Source organism: Salvelinus sp. IW2-2015, unplaced genomic scaffold (assembly GCF_002910315.2).
Source record: "Salvelinus sp. IW2-2015 unplaced genomic scaffold, ASM291031v2 Un_scaffold3602, whole genome shotgun sequence".
Classification (NCBI taxonomy): Eukaryota; Metazoa; Chordata; class Actinopteri; order Salmoniformes; family Salmonidae; genus Salvelinus; species Salvelinus sp. IW2-2015.
In genome coordinates, this window is record NW_019944880.1 from 57,890 (window position 1) to 68,937 (window position 11,048).

At 45.0% G+C, this 11,048-nt stretch overlaps 1 pseudogene; it reads left to right on the plus strand.

Annotated features, from left to right (window-relative positions):
- LOC112076159 (receptor-type tyrosine-protein phosphatase beta-like) overlaps positions 1-11,048 on the plus strand; it is a 30,325-nt pseudogene that overhangs the window by 3,849 nt on the left and 15,428 nt on the right.

An 11,048-nucleotide genomic window follows, 5' to 3' on the forward strand; every position in this document is an offset into this window, starting at 1 on the left:
TTTTTTTTTTTTTTTACATTGGATAAAAGTAGAGACTCGGAGCTATAAAATGGTATATCTGTATCTGTCACGCCCTGATCTGTTTCACATGTCTTTGTGCTTGTCTCCACATTGTTACTTCACACGGCCTGCACTTGATTCCTGATAATATCATACACCGCAGTTGAGGAACATTGGGAAAGTCATTCTGCTTTGAAAGTTGATAAACTCTTAACCTCACGTTTGAGAAAATGGCCCTTGAATGTTTTGGTTCATCTACTGGAGAGCTCTTCTTTGTCTCCACCCATTCAGCGTTGTCCACATCCTCCAAAGCCTTAGCCCCACCCATGTCTTTAAGGATTCACATGTGAATCCATGTATTAAACAACCAAAGATTTCAAGACTAAAGGCTGGTTTAATTTAATTTAATCTGGAGTGCCAGAGTGTGCTCTGGGCGTTTGTAAACTCAGAGCGTTGTCAGATTGTCCATTTGTATATTCAGAGTGTTTTTTCTCTCGGAACATTCAGAGCGCACCCTGGACGCTCTGGCCGAGGAGTAGGGTTGTTCTGACCTCACAACGACAGTCAAACACCCAAGCTAACTGGCTAATGTTGGCTAGCTTGCTAGCTACTTCCTGTACAAATGAGAGAACACCTCACTCTGACCATTTTACTCACCCTAGCAGAGCTGGTTAGGCTGTTTTCATGTTATCCAAAGTGGAGACTGCAACTGTTCTGCTGGCAACAATTTAATTACGCTTTTTAGCCAACGTTTACTGACACCGGTGTTTGTAAATTCGTCAGTTATTCTGCGCTTTGGCACACAGACGAGAGTGCTCTGAAATCATAGTAGATATCCAGAGCGAATTTACCAGCTAGGTCTATCGACAGTTGTCGCAGTGACATCATGAATATTCTCTTGAAATGGTTACTTACGTAGTGGAGTCTTTTGTTTAGACACGTAGCTAGCTAGCTAAACAATGAACCATGATCCCAACTCATACCGTTACTACCCTGCATGAATCTGCAGGTAGCTAACAAACCAGGTTCAACGTTAGCTAGTTAACATTAGGCTATAATTTTTTTTGTTATAGAGCCAACAAGATTGGAGAAGTAGTATTCCCATACATCTCTCTTTTGGACAGATAATTCTTTGTGCTGTTGTTNGCAGTTGAGGAACATTGGGAAAGTAATTCTGCTTTGAAAGTTGATAAACTCTTAACCTCACTTTTGAGARAATGGCCCTTGAATGTTTTGGTTCATCTACTGGAGAGCTCTTCTTTGTCTCCACCCATTCAGCGTTGTCCACATCCTCTTAAGCCTTAGCCCCACCCATGTCTTTAAGGATTCACATGTGAGGCCATGTATTAAACAACCAAAGATTTCAAGACTAAAGGCTGGTTTATACTAGGGGTGTAAATTTAATCTGGAGTGCCAGAGTGTGCTCTGGACGTTTATAAACTCAGAGCGTTGTCAGATTGTCCGTTTGTAAATTCAGAGCGTTGTCAGATTGTCCGTTTGTAAACTCAGAGCATTGTCAGATTGTCCGTTTGTAAACTCAGAGCGTTTTCGCTCTCGGAGCATTCAGAGCGCACACTGGACGCTCTGGCCGAGGAGTAGGGTTGTTCTGACCTCACAACGACATTCAAACACATTAGCTAACTGGCTAATGTTGGCTAGCTTGCTAGCTACTTCCAGTACAAATGAGAGAACACCTCACTCTGACCATTTTACTCACCCTAGCAGAGCTGGTTAGGCTGTTTTCATGTTATCCAGAGTGGAGACTGCAACTGTTCTGCTGGCAACAATTTAATTACGCTTTTTACCCAACGTTTACTGACACCGGCAATATTCGTCGGTGTTTGTAAATTCGTCAGTCATTCTGCGCTTTGGCACACAGACGAGAGTGCTCTGAAATCAGAGTCGATATCCAGAGCGAATTTACCAGCTAGGTCTATCGACAGCTGTCGCAGTGACATCATGAACATTCTATTGAAATGGTTACTTACGTAGTGGAGTCTTTTGTTTAGACACGTAGCTAGCTAGCTAAACAATGAACCATGATCCCAACTCATAACGTTACTACCCTGCATGAATCTGCAGGTAGCTAACGAAACCAGGTTCAACGTTAGCTAGTTAACATTAGGGTATCATTTTTTTCTGTTTTTGCTGTTTGCTCTTTGTTATAGAGCCAACAAGATTGGAGAAGTGGTTTACCCATACATCTCTCTTTTGGACAGATAATTCTTTGTTTTGTTGTTTGTTTAGTGTTTTCCCATAAGTGGTTAGTCTATGGATTCTTCAATTACATTGAGCTGATTTCTGACGTGCTGTTCCTTCTTTTTCCGTGGTGTATTTCTGTATTGTTTTAGTGATTCACCATAGTGAAGGCGTAGGCTCAAGTTTTCTGGGTCTCTGTTTTTGGTTGGACAGGTTTCTCAATTTCTTTCTTAGGTTTTTGCATTCTTCATCAAACCATTTGTCATTGTTGTTCATTTTCTTATGTTTACTGTTTGACATTTTTTTATTTGATAGGGAAGCTGAGAGGTCAAATATACTGTTTAGGTTTTCTACTNGAGAGAACACCTCACTCTGACCATTTTACTCGCCCTAGCAGAGCTGGTTAGGCTGTTTTCATGTTATCCAGAGTGGAGACTGCAACTGTTCTGCTGGCAACAATTGAATTACGCTTTTTAGCCAACGTTTACTGACACCGGTGTTTGTAAATTCGTCAGTTATTCTGCGCTTTGGCACACAGACGARAGTGCTCTGAAATCAGAGTAGATATCCAGAGCGAATTTACCAGCTAGGTCTATCGACAGTTGTCGCAGTGACATCATGAATATTCTCTTGAAATGGTTACTTACGTAGTGGAGTCTTTTGTTTAGACATGTAGCTAGCTAGCTAAACAATGAACCATGATCCCAACTCATAACGTTACTACCCTGCRTGAATCTGCAGGTAGCTAACCAATCAGGTTCAACGTTAGCTAGTTAACATTAGGCTATCATTTTTTTTGTTATAGAGCCAACAAGATTGGAGAAGTGGTATACCCATACATCTCTCTTTTGGACAGATAATTCTTTGTGTTGTTGTTTGTTTAGGGTTTTCCCATTTTCCCAGAAGTGGTTAGAGTCGATGGATTCTTCAATTACATTGAGCAGATTTCTGACGTGCTGTTCCTTCTTCTTCCGTAGTGTATTTCTGTATTGTTTTAGTGATTCACCATAGTGAAGGCGTAGGCTCAAGTTTTCTGGGTCTCTGTTTTTGGTTGGATAGGTTTCTCAATTTCTTTCTTAGGTTTTTGCATTCTTCATCAAACCATTTGTCGTTGTTGTTAATTTTCTTATGTTTTCTGTTTGACATTTTTTATTTGATAGGGAAGCTGAGAGGTCAAATATACTGTTTAGGTTTTCTACTAATAGTGAAGTTTACACCTTCACTATTACAGTGAAACGTTTTGTCCAAGAAGTTGTCTAAAAGGGATTGAATTTGTCTCTCTCCCTCTCTCTCCCTCCCGTAAAACGTAACAAATCCTTTAGAGTCATTATGGGGTATGTGGGTAGATTGATGAGGTTGTAAGTAACAAAATCATTTAGAAGTCATATATGGGGTATTGTGTGGGTAGATTGGAGAGGCTGTAACGTAACAAATCATTTAGAAGTCATTATGGGGTATTGTGGGTAGAGTTGACGAGCTTTAACGTAACAAATCATTTAGAAGTCATTAGGGGTATTGTGGTAGATTGACGAGGCTGTAACGTAACAAATCATTTAGAGTCATTATGGGGTATTGTGGGTAGATTGACGAGGCTGTAACGTAACAAATCATTTAGAGTCATTATGGGGATTGTGGGTAGATTGACGAGGCTGTAACGTAACAACATTTAGAAGTCATTATTGGGGTATTGTGGGTAGATTGATCGAGGCTGTAACGTAACAAATCATTGTAGAAGTCATTATGGGTATTGTGGTAGATTTGATGAGGCTGCTACACAACAAATCATTTTAGAAGTCAATTATGGGGTAATTTGTGGGTTAGATGTGATCGAGGCATGTAAACGCTAACAAATCATTTAGAAGTCATTATGGGGTATTGTGGGTAGATTGATGAGGCGTGTAACGTAACAAATCAGTTAGAATCGGTCTGAGTACTTTTCTCCAATGGTTGTACATCATACTAAGCTCCGCCCTTTCTGGGCACATGCCCTCCATCAGCTGGAACGTCACTTCTTATCTAGAGCTATTTTAACACAGAAAACATTTTAGATAACACCGTGGCGTTTAGATCATCCGCGCTAGAGTACTCATACTAACATTAAACTAATTAGAAGAACATAAAGGAAATGCATCCTGTCTTCCAATGTGGACTGTAGACATGAGGAAGTCTACTCTCATTGTCTGTGAAATCAGCCACAAAAAGGGGGTGCTCTATGCCATGTTAATACGTCCTACCAAATACAATGACATTCGGCATTCCGAGAATGTCATTGTTCTATTCTGTCAGTACCACACAGGAGGAGGCTCGTTAAGCCCACCCTGTACCCACCCCAAATGGGCGCCTCCCGCCTGGGATAGGGATCAGGGGCTCGCCTCCTGCCCCCTCCACACCCATCTAAAAGGTCCCCCTTTTTCTCTCCTCTCTCGCTTTCCCATCCATCGCCCTCCCAGGCGGGCTAGCGGGGCTCGTGGGCCTGACCGGGCTGAAGCCGTGGCCAGAGAACTTTAAACAGCCATGAACAATCCTATCTACTTCTCGCCATCTCCACACGCACTCCCTCTATGTCTGTCTGTCCTTTGTCTTTCTAGAGTCTCTCTACTGGTAGTTCTCAGAGTCTCTCTACTGGTCTTTCTCAGAGTCTCGTTACTGGTTCGTGTTTTCAGAGTTCTCTGCTGGTGCGTCTCAGAGTCTCTCTACTGGTCTGTTTCTCAGAGTTCTCTACTGGTCTGTTCTCTAGAGTCTCTCACTGGTTGTTTCTCAGAGTCTCTCTAAACTGGGTCTGTTCTGCAGAGTCTCTCTGCTGGTCTGTTCTCAGGAGTCCTCTCTACTGGTCTGTTCTCAGACTCTCTACTGGTCTGTTCTCAGAACCTCGGGTCTTTCTAGCTCATGGTCTGTTTCTCAGAGTTCTCTACTGGTCTGTTCTCAGAGTCTCTTACTGGTCTGTTCTTCAGAGTCTACCGTTCTCTTACTTGGTCTGTCCTCATGAGTCTCTCTACTGGTTGTTCTCAGAGTCTCTCTACTGGTGCTGTTCTCCAAGGTCTCTCTACTGGTCCTGTTCTCAGCGTCTCTCTACTGGTCTGTTTCTCAGAGTCTCTTCTGTGTGTCTGGCTTCTGTTGTTCTCACAGAGTCTCTCTACTGTTCTGTTCTCAAGAGTCTCTCTACTGGTCTGTTCTCAGAGTCTCCTCTACTGGTCTTGTTTTCAGGAGTCTCTCTACTGGTCTGTTCTCAGATCTCGTTATGACGCTCATCTTCTCTCTGGTCTGTCTCAGAGTTCTCCTCTACCTGGTCTGTTTTCCAGAGCCTCTACTGGTCGTCTGCGTTCTCTTACTGCTTTGGTCTCAACTTTTTGCGAGTCTTCTCTACTGGTCTGTCTCAGAGTTCTCTACTGGTCTGTTCTCAGAGTCTCTCTACTGGTCTGTTCTCAGAGTCTCTCTATGGTCTGTTCTCAGAGCTACTCTCTCTGGTCTGTTCTCAGAGTCTCTCTGTCTGGTCTGTTCTCAGGTCTCTCTACTGGTCTTTCTCAGAGTCTCCTCTGCTGGTCTGTTCTCAAGAGCTCTCTCTACTGTCTTTCTCAGAGTCTCTCACTGGTCTGTTCTCAGGAAGTCTCTCTGCTGCGTCTGTTCTCAGAGTCTCTCTACTGGTGCTGTTCTCAGGAGTCTCTCTACTGGTCTGTTCTCAAGCATCTCTCTAACTGGTCATGTTCTCAGCAGTCTCTCTACTGGGTCTGTTCTCAGATCTCTCTACTGCGGTCTGTTCTCAGAGTCTCCTACTGGTCTTTCTCAGAGTCTCTCTACTGGTCTGTTCTCAGAGTCTCTCTACTGGTCTGTCTCAGAGTCTCTCTACTTGGTCTGTTCTCAGAGTCTCTCTGCTGTCTTTTCTCAAGTCTCTCTACTGGTCTGTTCTCTCAGAGTCTACGTCTTTCTCGAAGGTCCTATCGCGTCTGTTCTCAGAGTCTCTCTTACTGGTCTGTTCTCAGAGGAGCTCCTCTACTGGTCTGTTCTCAGAGTCGCTCTGCTGGTCTGCTTCTCGAGTCTCTCTACTGGTCTGTTCTTCGAGTCTACTCGTCTCAGTCTGCGTCTGTTCTCAGAGTCTCTCTACTGGTTCTGTTCTCAGACACTTATCTGTTCAGTCGTCTACTGGTCTGTTCTCAGAGTCTCTCTACTGTCTGTTCTCAGAGTCTCTTCTGACTTTCTGTTCTCAGATCTCTCTCTGGTCTGTTCGCTCAGAGTCTCTCTACTGGTCTGTTCTCAGAGTCCTCTACTGGTCTGTTCTCAGAGTCTCTCTAACACTGGTCTGTTCTCAGAGTCTCTCTCTACGGTCTGTTCTCAGAAGTCTCTAGCGTCTGACTCAGGTCTCTTCTACAGAGTCTTTCTGCATGGTCTGTTCATCTTCATCTACTGTCTGTTCTCAGAGTCTCTCTACTGGTCTGTTCTCAGATCTCTCTACTGGTCTGTTCTCAGAGTCTCTCTACTGGTCTGTTTCAGAGTCTCTCACTGGTCTGTTCTCAGAGTCTCTCTGCGGTCTGTTCTTTCAGAGTCTCTCTACTGGTCTGTTCTCAGTCTGCTCTACTGGTCTGTTCTCAGAGTCTCTCTACTGGTCTGTTCTTCAGAGTCTCGTCTAGTCTTGTCTGTCTCAGAGTCCTCTACTGCGTCTGTTCTCAGAGAGTCTCTCTACTGTCTGTTCTTCAGAGTCTCTCTTACTGGTCTGTTCTCAGACTGTGTTGTTCTGCTCTCTACGTGGTCTGTTTCAGACTGCTCGTCGAAGTTCATCAGTCTTGTTGTCTGTCTCTCATGCATCAGTCTCTAAATGTCTTACGTGAAAATGTCTGAATATCTCATGCAGTATCGTTCTCTCTACTCGGTGACTGTTTGCTCAGATGTCTCTCTACTGTGAGTCTGTCTCTCACCGCCACGTCTGACTGTCACTGTGTGACTTGGTCATCAGTCTCTGTGGTAGTTTAGATGTACCACCACACCTCTGATGAGACATAGTATAACAGTCCCAGTCATTCCTCTCAGAGAGTGAAAGACCTGTAGCTCCGTCTCTACTGTCTGTGAAGATCTGCCTGCTGTCCTCCTCTCCACGAAACATTGTGTCACAGCGTTTCTCAGCACGCTTCTGCATTCCTTCTTTCATTCCCCTGACCTGTCATTCCCCTGACCTGATCCCCTGTCTTCATTCCACCCTGATCCTGCTCATTCCTGCCTGTCATTCCCGCTGACCTGTCATTCCCCTGTCCTGTCATTCCCCTGACCTGTCATTCCCCTGACCTGTCATTCCCGTGGACCCGTTCATTCCCCTGCCGTCATTCCCCTGTCCTGTCATTCCCCCTGTTCCCCTGTCATTCCCCTGACCTTCATTCCCCTGTCCTGTCATTCCCCTGATCCTTGTCATTCCCCTGATCCTGTCATTCCCCTGTTCCTGTCATTCCCCTGCCTGTCATTCCCCTGGCCTGTCATTCCCCTGGCCTGTCATTCCCGTCCTGCATTCCTGCCGTCATTCCCTGCCTGTCATTCCCCTGTCCTGCATTTCCCCGCCTTCATTCCCTGTCCTGCCATTCCCCTGTCCTGTCATTCCCCTGTCCTGTCATTCCCTGTCCTGTCATTCCCCTGACCGTCATTCCCCTGACCTGTCATTCCCCTGAATATCAAAAATTAGTACCTGTGCTTTATGAGTGAATTGCCAACTTGACTTTTTGTTTAAACTTAGCTTGATGTATGGTATTCTGTTTCCAGTCACTGACAGCCCATTCTATCTCTCAGGTCCCATCCACAGTCAGAGGCCTACAGGTATCAGAGACCTCAGACAGCCTGGAGTTTCCTGGCAGCCTGGCCCAGGGAGGACTGAGCGCTTCAGGCTACTGCTGACCGACGAGTGGTGTGGTGAGAACCTGACTCTGGAGAGCACCGCCTAAAGACTACACTGTCACCGACCTGTCCCAGCGGCCGTGTATAACATCACCATGGTGACGGAGCATGGGGACGCCAGGAGTACCACCTCAAGACAAATACAGACAGGTAAGAGATTCAGTCGTGATGTGGGATTCTTGGAACGGACTCTCCTTAGATGACGTCAGCCTCTGTAAACAGCAACGTAACATCTGTTAGAGTCGTCACATTATTTAGACATAGAAATTCACCAGACTCCAGGAAAGCTCTTCGGTGATCAGATATTTTATTTTAAGCTTTGAGCTTCTCACATAGTCACAGCCCACACGAATAATGGGATAGTGAGTATATGAGAAGACGCCAACCTCTCCTCTGATCCCTGCATCCTGGGTTCTGAGTGTATGGAAAGACTGAGTGTCAGGGTCTGGTATGGACACAAGGCCAAGCCGCTTCTTTCCAACAGAGTCCCTACCCCCCCAAGCCTTGTTAGTCTTAACTGCCGGATCGGTGTGAATTTTCCACAAATATATTCAGCCGTCGTAAACCTCCGCCTTAGACTGACTGTATTTATTGGTATATAGCATCACCTTAGCTTTATCAGAAGCAGCAGCTACTCTTCCTGGGGTCCACAAAAATCACAAAACACTGACTGATGACAAGGACAGTCACCACATGTGACCGACCGGCTTGATTCGGTCTGATGTAGCAAAATTTGAAATTGTGTTTTTTTTTTTTTTACATTGGATAAAAGTAGAGACTCGGAGCTATAAAATGTATATGATCTGTCACGCCCTGATCTGTTTCACATGTCTTTTGCTTGTCTCCACATGTTACTTCACCACGGCCTGCACTTGATTCCTGATAATATCATACACCGCAGTTGAGAACATTGGAAAGTCATTCTGCTTTGAAAGTTGATAAACTCTTAACCTCACGTTTGAGAAAATGGCCCTTGAATGTTTTGGTTCATCTACTGGAGAGCTCTTCTTTGTCTCCACCCATTCAGCGTTGTCCACATCCTCCAAGCCTTAGCCCCACCCATGTCTTTAAGGATTCACATGTGAAGCCATGTATTAAACAACCAAAGATTTAAGACTAAAGGCTGGATTTATTAAATTATGCAGATTCGACTATCTGAGCGTGCGAGTAGTGTACCAGAGAGTGTCTGAGCTTTGTAACTCAGAGTTTCAGATTGTCCATTTGTATATCAGAGTTTTCTCTCGGACATTCAGAGCGCACCCTGGACGCTCTGGCCGAGGAGTAGGGTTGTTCTGACCTCACAACGACATCAAAACACAAGCTAACTGGCTAATGTTGGCTAGCTTGCTAGCTACTTCCGTACAAATGAGAAACACCTCACTCTGACCATTTACTCACCCTAGCAAGAGCTGGTTAGGCTGTTTCATGTATCCAGATAGGAGACTGCAACTGTTCTGCTGCAACAATTTAATTACGCTTTTTACCAACGTTTACTGACCAACCGGTGTTTGTAAATTCGTCAGTATTCTGCGCTTTGGCACACAGACGAGAGTGCTCTGAAATCAGTAGATATCCAGAAGCGAATTTACCAGCTAGGTCTATCGACAGTGTCGCAGTGACATCATGAATATTCTCTTGAAATGGTTACTTACGTAGTGGAGTCTTTTGTTAGACACGTAGCTAGCTAGCTAAACAATGAACCATGATCCCAACTCATACGTTACTACCCTGCATGAATCTGCAGGTAGCTAACAAACCAGTTCAACGTTAGCTAGTAACATTAGGTATAATTTTTTGTTATAGAGCCAACAAGATTGGAGAAGTAGTATTCCCATACATCTCTCTTTTGGACAGATAATTCTTTTGTTTGTTGTGTTTAGTGTTTCCCAGAAGTGGTTAGTCTATGATTCTTCAATTACATTAAGCAGATTTCTGACGTGCTGTTCCTTCTTTTTCCGTAGTGTATTTCTGTATGTTTTAGTGATTCACCATAGTGAAGGCGTAGGCTCAGGTTTTCTGGGTCTCTGTTTTTGTTGGCAGGTTTCTCAATTTCTTTCTTAGTTTTGCATTCTTCATCAAACCATTTGTCATTTGTTGTTAATTTTCTTATGTTTTCTGTTTGACATTTTTTTATTTGATAGGAGAAGCTGAGAGGTCAAATATACTGTTTTATTTCTACTAATAGTGAAGTTACACCTTCACTATTACAGTGAAACTTTTGTCCAAGAAATTGTCTAAAAGGATGATTAAATTGTCCTCTCCCTGCTCCTCTCCCCCTCTCTCCCACCTCTCTCTTCCTCTCCCTCCCCCTCTTCTCGCCTCTCTCCTCCCTCCCTCCCTCTGCTCTCTCTCTCCTCTATCTTTCTCTACCCCCTCATCCCCTCTCTCTCTCCCCTCTCTCTCTCCTCTCACTCCCTCCCCCTGCTCTTCTCTCCCTCTCCCTCTCCCTCCGTCTCCCCCCCCTCTATCGCTCTCTCTCCCTCTCCTCCCCTCTCACTCTCTCCCTCTCGCACTCTCTCTCCCTCCCACCCTTCCCTCTCTATCCTCCCCTCCCTCCCCTCTCCTCCCCTCTCTCCCCTCCCCCTACCCCCTTCTCTCTCCCCTCTCTCTTCCTCTCCAGTGCCCTATGCCGTCTCCAACCTGAAGCTAGAGAACAATAACACCCAAGACATTTAGGCATCATGGAGTCAACCCCAGGGAGACGTGGACTCTATAGTGGTGACCCTGTCCTCGTCTGGAACCCCCCCTCTGGAGAACCCTGTCATCTGACACCACAAAGGCCCTCTTCCACCAGCTGACACCCGACGGACCTATCAGTGTCTGTCGCCACCAAGAGCGGAGAGCTCTCCAACCCAATCAACTGCCTCGGCTAACACAGGTGACAGTAGGCGTAACCAGGAAAACATAGTGTAAACCAGAACAAACTCTGTTCGTGCGTCAGGAAAACGTCTTGTCCCTGGTCTAACATGCTAACAATTAGT